This window comes from Schistocerca nitens, chromosome 1 (genome assembly GCF_023898315.1).
Source record: "Schistocerca nitens isolate TAMUIC-IGC-003100 chromosome 1, iqSchNite1.1, whole genome shotgun sequence".
NCBI classification, from domain to species: Eukaryota; Metazoa; Arthropoda; class Insecta; order Orthoptera; family Acrididae; genus Schistocerca; species Schistocerca nitens.
In genome coordinates, this window is record NC_064614.1 from 1,210,349,165 (window position 1) to 1,210,367,150 (window position 17,986).

Consider the following 17,986-nt stretch of genomic DNA (forward strand, 5'->3'; position numbering starts at 1 on the left):
GTTTTTTTTTTCTGGCAGCTAGGCCAAAATCACAGTTCCGAGTAACGCTCCTTGACCCAAGTGGCGGATAAAAGAAGACGATTTCGATAACCAGCTTATTAGGTTTCAGTTTACTATAAATAGGCGTTAGATAAGGTAAAACGGGATATTTCATGGGAATCACTAAAGGAAATGGGAACTCCAGCACATCTGATTACGCAATGGCGATTCTAGAAGTCATTCAAGGTGGGGAGGGGGGGGGTAACGGGTTGGGGAGGGGTAACGGGGTTTTGGGGGAATGGAATATCGCTGAACAAAAGGAGAATTGGGGGTCCTCCACCCACAAATTCGTAAAATTTTGTGTTGTTTAAAGTAATTTTTGGTAAATGTTTTGGAGTTCTGCGCAAGAAATGTGTATTAATAAATAATAAGACGCCCATTTTAGTTAAATGATGTTTACTGGTTTGGATAGTAAGTTATTTGCGGCTCTTATTCTTTTGTTAAAACGTGTTTGATATACATTAAAACCTATATTGCTACAAAATTATTAAAGAAAAGTAATATATTCGCTGATTTCTGAAGTCATTGTATACAGTGTAATATGATACTCCACTGGGGGAGGGGGGGCTTTAGCCCCCATAGCCAACCCCCTTGCTACCGCCCCTGCGGCAGTTCAGTCTCTATACAAAATTATTATAGTAAATATCCGTATTCTAAGGAATGAGGCAGCAAATACAACACAGAGCACCGCAGTTCTGGCCACGGACTGTCGCCCAAACCCGCACGTGTCGGCATCAAAAAACGGTTCAAATGGCTCTGAGCACTATGGGACTTAACATCGGAGGTCATCAGGCCCCTAGAACTAAGAACTACTTTAAACCTAACTAACCTAAGGACATCAAACACATCCATGCCCAACGCAGGTTCTAGACTGAAGCGCCTAAAACCGCTCGGCCACTCTGGCAGGCTGTCGACCTCAGCTGCGGTATGAAGGGCCGTGGATTCAGCACACTGCTCTCCAAGCCGTCAACGGTTTGTAGTCGTTGCACCGTTACTACTCAGTCAAGTATCTTATCAACTGCGATCACGAGCCTTAGTGTTCCTTTTCCAGTAAACTCACCAAATAAAAATTCCGTTAATATTGAGTATCGAACCCGGGCCTCCACACACAGTAATCAGCACCACTAACCCCTCAGCTACAGCCGCAAATAGATATGGAATAATAATATCGACAGAGAAAAGTAAAGCGATGAAACTTCAAAGACTGGACCCATCACAGACAAAATTGTTACTGATGGGCATACACCTGAATAAATAAGTGAGTTTAAATCTATGGGGCAATTTTAAATTGTCCAAGTGATACGATGATCCCCATGTACAGTCATGCTCAAAAGTATCCGAACGACCTGAATTGCATTTCGCCTGATTGGCATGCAACCCACATAAGGCAGCTGTCTAGCAAGTCCTCTAATCGCTCTTTGGTACAGTCGTTTGACTATTGAAAATGGTTCCAACAAGTCACCACTAGAAAACACTGCTCTGTGTCGCAATAACTCCAGATGTAAAGTAATGCCATGATACTAGAAATATCAGAGAACACCTTATCACAGATAAGACTGTCTTTAAGGCTTGTAAGCTCACATTTATTGCAATAAATGACATACCTGAAATGTTACCACTCTCATTATTACGTCAGATGAGGTAATGCACGTAGTAAGTTCATCGTATTCATGATTTCCTCTTCAAAGTAACATACCGTACTTGTTATTTAACACAAAATGACATTAAAAATTTAAGTTATTCACGAGCAGCTAGTTGACAATATGTATGAACTTCAAATGGCACGACGAACCGTCTCGTTCTGCATATGGATTCAAACCCAGGTGATGCAGACTAAGATTTCGTGACTGACGGAAACTAACAGTCATTCGTGACTAGGCATACACAGAGTGATATACCTCGATTTTGGACAGTATCAGTTAGCAATAATCAACTTTAAATTACATAACGGAAACATTTTTAACGGACGCGAATTCCTACCCAGCATCTATTGTCTCTGTTAACGAACTTCGAGAGATGTTAAATATTATTTATTCACAAGTAACTTACTTGAAATGCCGTGAGGTAAAGCTTTGTGTTGGACATGGATTCGAACCCAGAACCTAATCGAATTGTTATCGAAGCACAATCAACTGTGACATACCGGATTTTCTCGGCGGTAGCTAGATGTTTTAACTGAAATGACGAGACGAAACATTAATATTTTCCTTCCCAGGACTCCAACCCAGCACCTATCGCTGTTATATTCTAGAGAAAACTAACGTTAAATATGGGTTTGTTACACCAGCAGCGACATGGGAGCATGTCTGAACTAGAAATAATATGACGAAGTGTTCAGTGCTGACTGGGAATCGAACCCCGCACATATCGTTTCTACACACAAACAGACGTCAGGTACCGAATTTTTCTTCACCAGCAGCTCTGAATATCATCCTCGAGCCTACAGTGATCTCGCAAATAGTTAGATGACTCACTGGGAGTCAAAAACTTCAGATATCGTTAGTGTTACAACGAATGAAAATGCATCAAAAATCAAAATTATTATCCACCAGCAGATAGATGTTCTCATGCTAGAGCTTGATAATTCATAATGAAAATCCTATTGCCGGGCCAGGATTCGAACCCATTCACGCGCAATATGTGGAGATGTGGAGGAGTCTGCAGTTTTGAACAAACAACAAATTGTAGTCGATCTGTATTGTCACGAAGGGATCTAATTCCGCGTTAAGGGCGGTCTGAGTTGCATTCCCAGTTCAGAACCGATTTTATCGGCATACTGAAGCTCAAATAAAATATGAAATAAGTGTCCTGTGACCCTACATAGCGTTTGTTTCGTCACTAGAAATAAATAACTAGTATAAGAAAGGTTACTGGTCATACAGTTCCTACATGTCGCCACTCTTGACTTTATTGTGGTTTCCACCTAACGTCTACTTGGTACAGAAGGAATATCATGTTTAATGTGATTTTTTTCTAATTTTTTTTTTTATGTGTAGGAGGTCTGGGGGCAGAGTGGGCAGGCGTCGTACTTGGAGGCCTGGCCACGGTGTCCACGTCTCTTGACAGGATAAATAAGGGAGAAGCAGCGGGTAGGAAGCATTGTACATTTATGTATTTTTTTATTAGTAACAATAATATTTTAATTATTCATTTAATTTTAATGTCCCAAAAGAAAAATCACATATGAAAACGAAGGGAAAGAAATATAGTGACGAAGTGACATCCTCGACACTTTACTGGGAGTAAATCCTATCCCTAGAAACAACGTTAAACCTGGGACTCCCCACCGCTACGGGGGGGGGGGGGGGTTATGAAACATGCTGCCTAGAAAGTTCGCAAAATGCGTTTAATATTTAGAGTGGCGTCGGATGATTTCGTGTTGTTCTAGTAGATAATGCCAATAGTCCATGCCCGATATCAAGGTCCGCGAGAGCACGTAGTGCGATGCGTGTCCTCCAATCCATCGGATTGCCGATGTTTTTTGTGAGGGGAAAAAGACAGCGTCAGGGAAAAATAAAGCGTCCGTCGTGATCGTGGATTCGTCGGAGTGTCGGAGGAGGGCCATGATGCGTTGCGTCAGCCGCCAAACTTCCTTTGCCCCACCGCACTGCAGAGAATGTTCGTCGGTGTCCTGCATGCCACATATAAGGCAGAGCGGGGAATCCACCATGCGAATGTCGTGCTATCGTTGGCGGTTGACTGTTTTTCGTTTGATTAATGTATACCATAACGATCTCGCTGCTGTGGTGAGGAGAGGTGTATGGACAGCTCGCCAAATCTGTCGCCAGTCTCGCGTTGGGTATTTAAGTTCGACAACATTGCTGCCATGATGACGCCGCAAGTATCGATATACGAGGTGCGGCTAGAAAAAAATCAGACTGATGCTGGAAAAAACATTTATTGACAATTATTTACAATTTTATGTTATCTCCTTCAATGTACTCTCCTCCTCGGTCTCTACACCGCTCCATACGAATTTTCCACTGTTCATAGCAATGCTGCAGATCATTTTCGGTAAGTCCATACATTACTTCCGTCGCTTTTTCTTTTACTGCTTCAACAGTCTCAAATCTAGTTCCTTTCAAAGCTGACTTGACTTTAGGGAAAAGAAAAAAGTCACAGGGGGCCAAATCAGGTGAGTAGGGTGGATGATCTAAGATGGGAATGTTGTGTTTTGCCAAAAACGTCTTCACTGACAACGCACTGTGAGCTGGGGCATTGTCTTGGTGAAGGATCCATGACTTTTTTCTCCACAAATCGTTCCGTTTTCTCCGTACTCGCTCACGTAGGGTAGCCAGGACGCTAGTGTAGTAATGCTGATTCACTGTTTGTCCCTCTGGTACCCAATCAATGTGCACAATCCCTTTGATGTCAAAAAAAAAAAAAAACAATCATCATTGCCTTGAATTTCGATTTTGACATTCGTGCTTTTTTTTGTCGTGGAGAACCAGGAGTTTTCCAATGCATCGATTGGCGTTTAGTTTCGGGATCGTAAGTAAAAAACCACGATTCATCGCAAGTAATAACATTTTGTAAGAAGGTGGGATCACTTTCAATGTTTTCCAGGATGTCAGAACAAATCATTCTTCGGCGTTCCTTCTGTTCAATTGTGAGACACTTTGGAACCATTTTTGAACACACTTTGTTCAAGTTGAAACTTTCATGAAGAATCTGCCTAACACTTTCCTTGTCAACTCCTGTTAACTCAGACACTGCTCTGATTGTTAAATGGCGATCTTGTCGAACAAGTTTACCGATTTTTTCAATGTTTGCATCAGTTTTTGCTGACAATGGTCTGCCAGTGCGAGTGTCATCACTGGTGTCTTCGCGGCCATCTTTAAATCGTTTAAACCACTCAAACACTTGTGTTCGCGATAAACAATCATCGCCGTACACTTGTTGTAACATTACAAACGTTTCACTTGCAGATTTTCCTAGTTTGAAACAAAATTTGATGTTAACACGCTGTTCTTTCTGTACACTCAACATTTTCCGACGCACAGACAAAACGTCAACTACTTAAAACAGACGCCACGGGCAGACTGAGTGCAGGAGGCAGATGAAACTCGAGCAGTAGGCGGAGCGAGAGTCACGTGACAGGCCACGCGACTTTCAGCCGTATTGCATTCGTTTTATTGTTTCACCAGTACTAGTCCGGTTTTTTTCTAGCCACACCTCGTATCTCACGGGTAGTGGGGATTCTTGTAGAAGGTATCTGTAACTGAACATAACTAAAATCAACAAAGAATCGCGCGACGTGAGAAAAAGAGGGCGACATTGTGCCTACCGCCACCGGCGGTTCAAAGGACGTGGGAAGAAGCACATCCAGGATGGCCGATGTGATGGCGTGTTGCCGTTGGTTCCAAGTTCGTAGCGTCGCTCGCAGGTATAGAGCTAGAGGCTTGTTCCGCACATCCGTGAGGTTAAGTCCTCCAGAATGGTGTGGGAAAGTTTCGTATTTGATCTTAAACAACATTCCTTGGCTGACATAGTATCCAAAGGCCGCCATTAATCTGTCAGCAATACCATGTTGGATTGGCAGTACCTGTGCCAGGTGCGGCAGCAGCGAGGCCAGGTGAACATTAGCGTAGTCCACCCTTTGGAGCAGGTTGTGCGTGCGGATTGAATTGTTGCGTATGTGCAGTCGGACGTGCTGGAGGAGACGTGGATAGCTCGCCGCCGCTGATTGCCGTAGCGACCGGGTGAATAATACACCTAAGCATCGCAAGATATCCACCGTCGTAAACAGACTGTGCAGAGCGTCCAGCCCTCGACCGATGTGCATGATCTTGGTTTTATTCATGTTGACCCTGCTTCCCGCAGCTACTCCGTACGTAGTAAGAAGGGTAACCACCTGACTTACTTCGTTCTCCGACCGGACGAGTATCATCAAGTCGTCGGCATATGCACGACACGTGAAGGAGCTCGCACGAAGTCGGACGCCTGTTAGAGTACGTCTAAGAGTCTGCATCAGTAGTTCGAGCGCTATTGTAAACAGTATCATCGACAAGGGACATCCTTGCCTAACTGAGCTGCAAACGGGAATCGTTCCTACCTCCCAACCATTTACTCTCACCGTGGAAGAAGCGCCGCGAAGGAGGCGCATGAGGACGGTAATAAAATCCTGTGGTATCGCCATGCGTCGCATGGTCGAGTCAAGCAAATCATGGTTGATCCTGTCAAAGGCACGATCAAAATCCACCGATACGAACGCCGCTCGCAGGCGACAAGCTTCCGTCAGGGAAATTACGTCACGGTATTCGCCGAGGATAGAATGGATGTTGCTCCGAACCCCTAGACAAGCCTGGTCTGGTGGTATTGTCTTGGATATTACAGTCATCATCAATCCAACAGACCACCAAATACTCTTCTCTGCGATTCATTTTTCTATCATAACACCGATGCGCCACACTGTATGAGACTTCTGACACACAGGCTCCCTGTAGTGTTTTGCTGCATGTTCAGTACATTCATTTACTTGGTTGACCGAATCACCATGAACTAGCTGCCTTGGCTATCCAGTGCAACATTTAAACTCTATTTTGTAATCACCGAAAAAAAAATAACTGCCACCTACACGGAACTGCCAACAGTGCAGGATGCAGAACTTTAAATAGGAAGTGTTCCTTTCCATTTGAGCCACTCTATTGCGCTATCTATTTGCTGAAACCGTCGTGCAGTGCAAAAGAAAAGCTGTGACTTTCTGTCTCTCAGAAGTCTAGATTCGGCCATATGTATTATCTCACAGCACTGTGGAATGTGGAATTTCTGGATGAATTGTTGACTTCTGGAGCAGTTGTAGCTACGTGACAGCTAGTAGCGTAACGGTAAGCGTTGCGCACTGTGGTTAAAACGTTGCGAGTTTTATTACATTCGCTGCTAAATTTTTTAAAACGCAATTCTGCTGTCTGCTGAAGTTATCAATTTAATGGAACTTTGAACATAATTCCCTTCACTTCTCAACCTAAAATAGTCGCATGTGAAAAAAAGGGCTAACTTCTGCGACATTTTGTTCTTCTCAGGTTTAATAGGCGGACAGGCAGCAGACGCATCTCGAAGCTTTTGTATTATCTATGGGGAGAGTGCATCGTGCCAAAATAGTCAGAAAAGTATTTTCTACATTAGCTGCTGTCTGGTAGTGACATTTTATTCTTCTTCAAACCTTGTTTGACAGCATTAACTCAGAACAAGTTTTCTACATGCATGTAATAAATAAACTGCATGTGCATTGTCAGACTGTTATAGATAACATCAGAGAATTCACATATATCGTTGATGATTAATTTCTCTCTGATGTTTATTATTGTTTTAACAACACTAAAAGAAACCTTACGAAAATTGTGCACTGTATTATAAGAAATGAAATAAAACTTCCCATGATAACCATACGACGAAAGTCTGTTTTAATAAAACTGAGTATCTGTACACAAGCGTGCGTCTATCGGCACGAATTTGTAAAATACTACTCACATTTCGATTGAGTCTGTGTTTTATTGGTATGCTGTGTCATGCTCAACATGTATGCCAATGTTGCGTTTTATAAATAATGTTTGTATTCCTAGAAACCCAAAATTTGCTTGTCAGCAGCGGAAAGAGGCGTTACCTGTTGTGCAGCATTGTACGTTTTTCACCAGTGCGCTATGAGCTGAAAGTATTTTCTTGCGATTTGCTTATCGATGTTTGATCTGACTGCTTGTAGCGCCTTCACAAAAGGGATAAAAACGTAGTCAGAGAGACCGGAACAGCGAATCGTAACAGACGTTTTTCTATAGGTCAGCACATCACCACAGAGATAGCGAAAAGTTTTGTGCAGTGCTTTCCTCTTACAAGGTCATTGGGGGCTAGAACTCGTAAACCGCTAATTAAAGGACGAGATAAGTTGCGATTTCCACGTAGAACTACTTTCCTTGGCTGGCAACCGTAAATTTACAATCTTCTGTTGCACCTCAAGCGATAATAACTCAGATTATTCAATGGAAATCACAGGAAAAATCAAGTGAACTTTGAGGCTTAATTCCATGCACACCAGGAAGTAACTCGTCGATCACAGTGTTGCCAAGCATACTTTGCCTTGATGCCAAATGTCAGTTATAGTACCAGCAGGAAGAAGCGGGCTGGGAAGTGACCATAGCTGGCGTCTCCAAGTCGTAGCTGCTATGGCCTGGAATACGTAATGCGTCTGACTCGCATTTCTGTAACTAGGTTTAGGGACTGGACCGTAGTTTCTAATAATACTCAGAACTGACTGCTAACTAAGCATCATAAATCAGTAACTCTCATAGTTTTTTTAATATTTCTTTCGTAACTATACTCAAAACTAAGGAACTAGTTCACATGCGTTTTCGTGCCTCGCCGATAGTCCAGCACAACAAACAAATAAAAATAAAAAGAGAATGTGTGTGTGTGTGAGTGTATGTGTGTGTGTGTGTGTGTGTGTGTGTGTGTGTGGGTGTGAGAGAGAGAGAGAGAGAGACAGACAGACAGATAAAAATAAAAAAGAATGACAGGGAGGGTAAAAAATTGTTGTAAAGAAATTGAATACTGGTCTGTAAAGAAATCTTTCATTAAAATGACACGTTCCATATCAATGATGACTAACTGAAACCCTCAGCTGCCGACAGGTGTTGTTGATATACCTTGATGTGGACAGCTGAAAATATGTAGACCGACCGGGACTCGAACCCGGGATATCCTGCGTACATGGCAGACGCTCTATCCATCTGAGCCACCGCGGACACAGATGAATAGAGCGACTGCAGGGACTTATCCCTTGCACACTTCCCGTGAGACACATTCCCAACTGTCCACAATTCTATATATGTAATATACCTTATAGACATTTGCCCATTCACTGATTACTCGCGCACGCTTTGGCGATTCCCGTAAGAGTTTGGGCAACCTGTGCGCATTCGCACAGACGAAGGTCAATGGCTGGGTAGCCTTTAACTATATATATATAAAGACAGTAACTGTTCTCGAAAGAACAGAATACTGTTCAGTTAGTCATCATTTATTGCAGGGAAAAGCTGCACGGTCATCAACAGTATTCTGTTCTTTCGAGAACAGTTACTGTTTTCATATATAACGTTCCACATCGTTACGAAATGTCGTATTCATGATCTACGGAACAAGTATTAATCTAATATAATCTAATCATATCATATTGCTGACTAGTCACGAAGAGTCATGAATGACCGAAATTTTCTGCAATATTAGTAACCAAATCTAAACTTGAAAATAAAAGACGACAGTTTTTGTAATAAACCGGGACACCTATTGAAACGTCCGCTTTGAACAATTGTACATGACTGTGCTTAAACTGACACATAATATTTTTAGCGCAACGCAATCTGACTTTCAAAAAATCCCTACAAAAGAATGGCCCTGACTATAACATTAACCTATACGTTTCACAAATCACTTACCTCACAAAAATCTTCGTTACTCGAACTACTGCAATACAGCGAGCGCCACTACTGCCAGCTAAATAAAAGATTCAAACTACTGAAGGCACTAACTACTGATAGGCATAGTTAGCAAATGAAAGATTTTAATAGAGAACAAACAATGTATTTACCTTAATAATTATAATATATATAGCAGTTCATGCCATCCAGTCTTACAAATTTCAAATCTCCGCCATTTCTCTCCCCACATCCACCACTGCTGGCGGCTCACATCCAACTGCGCAACGCTACGCGCTGTTAACAGCCAGTTGCCGCTGCCCAACACTACAATGGCAGACAACAATGGAAACTAGCCACAGACTGCACACAGCACAGCCAGTGATTTTCATACAGAGCGCTACGTGGCGTTACCAATAAGAAAACCTAAACAGCCTACTTACATAGCCCCCATGCTCCCCACAAAAAACTTTACAAATTGTTTTGGGCACTGGGCAATACAGATTTGAAAAAATTTTTCATAATTATAATTACAATAACAAGGAAATCAAATGCACACACTTATTGATACAATGTTGGTCAAAAGCTAAAATTTTCTCACAGTCCACAAAGACAGTCCTGATCATTCATCACAGTATTAATCACAATTTTTTGCACAAAGTCTGAGCAGTAGAAGCAAATGCACATGGAAGTTGTGGTTTTCCATGCAGTCTTGAAGAAGTAGTGTTGTCCTTCCAACGGAATGACAGTGCTAACTCTTAACATGCAAACAGGTAATGGGTCACAACAGAGCAAACCCACAGCAGAGTCAGTCGAAGTTTTGAAGAATATTGGTAGGTAGGTCATCACAGAGGAGACCCACTGTATTCCTGATAGAGAGTATGGTATTGGTGGGCCACCTAAGGTGCAGATCCACTGCAGTCCTTGTAGAAATAGTGGTATTGGTGGGTCATCAAAGATGTAGACCAACTGCAGTCATTGTAGAGATGGCCAGCAGCCATCTGTTGCGACTGTGCATGTGCCCAATCACCATCGAAGAGTCTTGCGGACAATATAGCAAGTCCATAACTGCCACTTGTGCACTCACAAAGTTTTTGGAATTGTCCTTAGAACCAGCAATGCTGTTAACCAGTCCCTTGCTGAATTATCAACACACGTGCAAGCACTAACAGTCCTTTTTTCACATATTGTGCATATACTATGACCAACAGCAATGTGTGCACTGAAATGAATGCTTACAAGTTACTAAACTTGATGAACTGGTGTCCATTACAATTTTATAATATGAGAATACAATTACAAAGATACAGAAAACATCATTAAAACATAATAATACAGATAACATTTGTAGTAATACAGGCTTTACAAAAGAATAGAAATAAACATATACATCAGTGTTACAGGAATTATGACATAAGTAAATACATAAAAGATCAGAATAACTTTTGAAACATCCACTCCACACGTGAGCATTAAAACAAAACAGAATAAATAATGTCTAAACATCTTTACATAGTAAACAACATATTATAAATGCAAATTATATTTGAGGATAACAACAACATAAATCGTATTAGGTAAACTCATAAAGACAGGTAAAAACACGAATACACAAGAGTACACAAACACATAGCAAACACAGGAGGAAAGGACAGGGTTTGTTTTCAGTGTAACATTTGTGCTGCAGTCAAACCCAAAACTTCATTCCATAGATCTTTTGTCTTATTTCGACATTTGTTCCCACCAAAAAAATTCTATCCAAGCATGCTTTCTGTATTTATATGTTCACATATTTCTTATCTCATTATTTACTTTCCATTACCTTACCTCATCATTTATTTCCAAGAAAATCCTAACTAAACCTGTTGTCTCTAACCCCTACTTTTTTGTTCATATCCTCTTTCAAAATACTTTTTTGGTCAAACCATTTTCTTATAGCTTCTCAATGCATTTCTTCCAATTCATCATAGTTAGTTCCTTATATAGTCTACCCCATCTTAAGCTAACTTAAATCTACTGAGCTCAGATGCTAAACTAAGGGACGAGGCAATGCAGCAGCACAAAACAATTAACACAAACAGCAATGACAAAATATTCAAATTGGCCAAGCAAGCAGCAATATTACAACTAATATAACGCAATGAGCAGCAAACAAGAAAAATAAATCAGTAGTAAAACTGGCTTAAGAGAGCAATGTAAAGTGAAATTTAGTAGCACTATGCCTGGCAAACAGCAGCTGCAAATGCAATAACTTATATCTAAACATGACAAAGCCCAAGCAGAAAAAATATTACACTAAAGACAACAATGCACACAAGGGAAATGTATATTCACATCGTAATTAAAGTGGTGCACCACAAAAACTAATTCTACAAGAAATTACTAAGTACCTGAAAAGGAAATTATGAATGCAGTTCCTATGAAGGTAAATGTCTTTTTGTGCACCCTCATTTTTTTGAAAAAAATTATTATTTACTCGATCTGTAGACAGAAAATATTTATATTAGTACATCTATAAAATTTTATTTTAACCAATGCTGAAGTGCAGCTAGAAACTAGATATTAAACAAAATGAGTTAATAAATACATAAAGCAAGCCATATGGCATTTCTCTCAACTAGCAAGACAACAGCCGTGAAATGTTTCTCATCGTTTCATTAGGCATTTTAGTAAATATCATAAATTAAGAGCTCCACAGTATACTCATATGTTTTCAAGTTTGAGCGTGTCGTATTTGCGATGCTTTCTACAAAGGAATGTCAATAGCGAGGATAATGGCCTCCCTTTTTTTTTCCACCTGTGCCTCTGAAAGGCACACACTAATGGCTATTTTCCAGGCGACTGTCGCCCAGCTGGGTGCCCACGACGCATTATGTGCAGGTGGTCACTTAACTTTCTTACCGAAATATTTACAGCCCCAGTTTGCACTACAGTGTCAGTCTCATATACAAAATTTCACAGGTCGAGAATTTAAGTTGCAAATGTGTAGATACAAAATCTTATGAATATAACAGTGTCCAAAAAATTTTCGCCGGCATTGCGATACATTCACACATTTACACACATTTCATAACTCTTAAAGTACGATTCTTGGTTTCCAACATCCTTTTTCACAAGTCAGAGACCCTACCCACTACTCATTAGTCCTTACCTTATTGCGCATATACATATTCTTCAATATTTCATCATAATAAATACGTAGCGTAATCAAATTCCTCATATACGGTAACATCATCTTATTGATCATAAACATACCTCAACTGCATAATACACATCGTCGTCACAAAAATAACATCATAACACCTCAGTCAAATCTCAAAAACGTCGTAGCTTTCTGCAATAACGTCAAAACCTAAAAAAAAATTCTCTGCTCATTTCAGTAGTGTCATCTACCTCAAACGTACTTTCAAAATCATGATCCCATACCAAATACATCATTCAAAGCTCTCATAGTATCACAGTGGTTCCGAAAAAATATGAACAGTTCACAAAGTACAGACAAAATACAATTTCATAAGTGTGAAATTATCCAACTGTGTAATTGCTTAAATATCTGTCAATGACGTAGAAAAAAAATGTTTGTCACTCTCAGTTAAATGATCAGATAGCTGTGTAATTCTGTCTTAGAGAAATATGGTACCGATGAGTAAAGCTGTATAAGCAAATACCATATTAGCTAGGGCTCCTTGTGCTTGCCAAACTCAAAGTAAGTGTGTACCCCCCTGAGGATTAATGTAATTATACCCTCAGGTCTTACAGATTACAGCAATGGAATGAAATGTATCACAGAAAACTTTCTTTGTAATTCAAAAATCTTTAAAAATAAATGTTTTAAGTATAAAATTAATCACTCAAATATGTGTACTGAAGCACTAAACTGTGCGTCTTGTTGTAAGATAATCTCTGTGGAAGTGTCGTAGTTTTGTCCTCCGAAAGCTAAGTTCTGCAGAAGTCAACGTAGTTACCTCATGATACACAAAAGTGAAATGCTTTGCGTATAGATATCTTAGTTATTACAGTTATTGCCGTGATGAAGAAAGCACTGTGCTGTAACGTATTGTTGTGCTACGGAAAAGGCAGTTCCATTGTAGCTATACCACAAAAGTTACCACTAAAACATGTTTTACTTTCCAGAATAATGCAGAAAAACTGTGCAGATATAAAACAGAAACACCGCAAAAGCAACATTGTAAATTGTCACTCATTAGTAGTGTCGTGATACAATCGTGTAGCTGTCACATAAACTAACCACTGTGTCATCCGGTATCTCACAGAAAGTACTTTAAATCCAGAATGTATTTTCAAATAAACCAAAATGTTGCATTAAAATCTCATTAGCAGTACCAGTACATGTTCTAAGTATGTAAGCCTTATAGTCGTTACATAATCGTGCAACTAACAAGCAAGAATCTACAAATAACAACACTGTGTCCTCTGTTCACGATAACAATGCATTCGTAATTCCATGCATTCTTGACTGGATATTTAACTTCCAGTTTCTCAGTGTGACAAGCATACTAGTAATGTAAAGTGAAAAGATATATGGCAAAGACGAAGTTAACAAGCAGATTATCTTTTAATAAACGGTTTTACATGTGAAATGTGGTGCAATCCTTTACTCTTGCTAGTACGCAGAGTTTCAACTTCAACGCAATTATCATGTCGTATACATCGGTAAAGAATACTGGAATTTTTCTCAAGGTTAGCGTCTATGTTATTTTTCTCTGAGCCAGCCGGCGCACGCGGCTGCCTGCGGTGCGAGTCATTGTCTGTTTCTTTGTTGGCGCGCGTCGTTATCGGAATTAGGAGACATACAAATTCACCTTGCCCAGAGGGCCCAGCCCTGTTTAAATCCCGCCAGTTCTGATGAAATTCAGGTCTGTCGTTATGATTATATCGTCTGTCGTCATGTCGGTAGTTTCTGTAGTTTCTTTCTTGTCGGTTAAGTGGTGGAGAATTTCTCCCTGATTCGTAACTGCGCGCTGGACCATTGCATCTAAAGTTATTCTGTCTCCCTTGATAATAATTATTTTGGTTCCCATATTGTCTGTTTCTATGGTAATCTCTGTCATAGTCATTACTACGGAAATGCGATCTTTCTCTGTAACTGTTATTACTCTGCCATTGGTTGTCATATGGGTGGCGTCTGTTTTGGTCACGATTTGCGTTGTAAGAATAGACTTGTCGTGTCCAGTTATTGTTTCTGTCGTCACGGAATTGTGACGGATGTGACCTGTAGTGATTGTGTGGTGTCACCGCCAGACACCACACTTGCTAGGTGGTAGCTTAAATCGGCCGCGGTCCATTAGTACATGTCGGACCCGCGTGTCGCCACTGTCAGGATCGCAGATCGAGCGCCACCACACAGCAGGTCTCGAGAGACTGACTAGCACTCGCCCAGTTGTACGGACGACATTGCTAGCGACTACACGTACGAAGCATTTCTCTCAATTGCCGAGAGACAGTTAGAATAGCCTTCAGCTAAGTCCATGGCTACGACCTAGCAAGGCGCCATTAACCATATCTGGAGAGAGTCTCACTTGTATTATCAAGAGCAATGTACAACAAGAAATTAAAGTTAAGTATACGAGAAGCTCCGTTCTTTTCTTTATAGCTTTCATCACGTATCCTGTTTCAGACTTAACGCCAGTCGGCGTGAGTTGACGCGTGCCCTTTCGGCTACTTCAGTGTGGCGTAGCTAGCTTGTTACGCCACAACAGATTGTTTTCCTGTTTTCGCATCCCGCGACTGTCTGTGTCGATTTCTAATTCTTGTAAGAGTCCCTGAAAAGCTTCAATGTCGTCTTTGCAACGCCCTGCCAAAATAATATTTCTTAAATGTTCAGGCAATTTCATTAAGCAAATGCGGATGAGTTCTGAGGGGCTGTATGGGTTTGACAGGTACTGATTCTTGTGCAACATGTCTTCAAAATATTTGACAAGACTGGAAAATTCAGATTGTTCGAAATGTTTCATCATTATGATGCTATGTTTTACTCGGTCTTGTGTAGCTTGAGACCAATATGCTGAGAGGAAGGCATGGTAAAATTCCCCTTCACTGTGACAATCGTGAATGACCGATCGCATTCTTACAGCTGGCTCGTTCTCTTTAGTTTCTGTCTTAATGGGCATAATTTTTAATTTCTTCTTTTCTGAATTTTCAAATGAATTGATTATTACGTGGTACAGAACAATTAGTCAACTGTGTTTCTTACAGCTTCCATTCGCACCAAAATTTTTCTACATTCTAATGCTGTTCATCAAATTCTACTTGTTTGATCACAAGACTGCACATAGATGCAATCGATTTCGAGGTGCAAAGTGTTTGTTTTCTTACATTTCGTGAGAGGTGGGCAAAGTTGATTTCCAAGGACTTTTTATTGTACTGATATAATCTTTTGTCACAAAGTAACAATGTAAGTGTGTTATTCGTATATATTTTTTGGGAAACTGTAATCGTGATGGAAGATTACACACCTGAATGTTTGACACAACTGGTAGGAGAAAACGCTGCATATTAACCAAACCCCGCGCCTCCTGTCCGTATCTTCCTATGGCACGAGAACAGGATTCTCCTCCTATAACGCTGCAGAGCTGTTCCTAGAACAGCTGAGAATTGGCAACATCGTCACAAACATTTGTCAACACTGTGACAGTGCAATCACTTCCGCGTATAGTACTGAATTGACTCGCTAAATTCACTTGATATTCCCTTTCCATTTGAATGACTCGTGCTATATAATCTGTGGTGTCACCGCCAGACACCACACTTGCTAGGTGGTAGCTTTAAATCGGCCGCGGTCCATTAGTACATGTCGGACCCGCGTGTCGCCACTGTCAGTGATCGCAGATCGAGCGCCACCACACGGCAGGTCTCGAGAGACGGACTAGCACTCGCCCCAGTTGTACGGACGACGTAGCTAGCGATGCACAGACGAAGCCTCGCTCATTTGCAGAGCCGATAGTTAGAATAGCCTTCAGCTAAGTCAGTGGCTACGACCTAGCAGGGCGCCATTAGCCTTACATAGCTTGTATCTAAAGAGTCTCACTTGTGTCGTCAAGAGCGATGTACCACAAGGATGGATTAAAGTTAAGTATTCCAGGAGCTACGTACTTTTCTTTATAGCATTCATTACGTATCCTGTTTCAGACCTATCTACTAGCCTGCGTGAGTTAACGCGTGCCTTTCGGCTACTTTCGAGTGGCGTGGCTGTCTTGTTACGCCACAACATAATCCTCACGTAAACTAAGACACTGAGACAGAAAATTCAATTTTTTGGCTAAAGAAATGTTATTCTTCACATAAGTGACAACTTTTATAAGCATTCACGATGCGTTATGAGGCTGAGCGACAAATACCATGATAAGAGTAGGGTGTTGGCAGCAGTGTGTCCGTAGCCACGTGGTACCCCCTGTGTCTAGGGTTGCAACGGTTCGAGGAGTCGTCAGTTCTAACTGTGGTAGGGGCCAGCATGGGCAAGGTTTTACTTTATTTTTTTGTTTATTTTATGGAGGTGCGAATTTCCAGAAGAAATTCTGTGACGAAATGAGAAGGAAACCTTCACACATCAAATCCTCTTGGCAGCTCGACTTAGTAAGTTGTGTTAATAGTCATAGATCTCGGCTTTCTGACTGCCAAGCTGCTTCACAATACAAGCGGCTCTTAAGAAATTCGAATCGACCGTCAACGATACCAAATTCAATATTGTTCTTCACTTAAGACACACGTGCCAGGGTGATAAGTATGAAGGAAGTGAACTGATAAGCAAATCGCAAGAAAATACTTTCACCTCACAGCGCACTGGCGAAAAACGTACAATGCTGCACAACAGGTAACGGCTCTTTCCGCTGCTGACAAGCAAATTTTGGGTTTCTAGGAATACATAACTTTATTTATGAAATGCTACATTTGCATACCTCTTGAGTATGACACAGCATACAAATTAAACACAGACCCAATAGAAATCTAACAAGGGGAGGCCGCCAATTGTGAAATTCAGATTCGATTCATATTGCGTATAATAAAAGCTCATAGCCAGAGGTGTAATGTGGCAAAGCACCAAGATGCACTTCTCAGCCGTTGTCGAGAAAATCGACAGTTAAAAGAAACCGTTGAGGTGAAATACTCTCTACAATTTGTAATGTTCTACAGCGTCGTGGCGCAGCGGTAAGCGCTCGGGTTCGTAATCCGAAGGTCGCCGGATCGAATCTCGCGCCATGCAACTTTTTTTTTAGTATTTGTTTTTTGTGATTCAAATATATATATATATATATATATATATATATATATAATGGGGTCTCTAATTCGAACGTTTGACTTACACTATACGTATTCGTTTTGGAATATCGTTTCTACGTCTTCCGTTAGCTACACGTGTAAAATTCGCATGGCGCGAGATTCAATCCGGCGACCTTTGGATTACGAACCTAAGCGCTTACCGCTGCGCCACGACGCTATAGGAAGCTATGCATCGTAGAGAGTATTTAAACGCAACGGTTTGTATTAACTGTCGATTTTCTAGACAACGGCTGAGAAGTGCATCT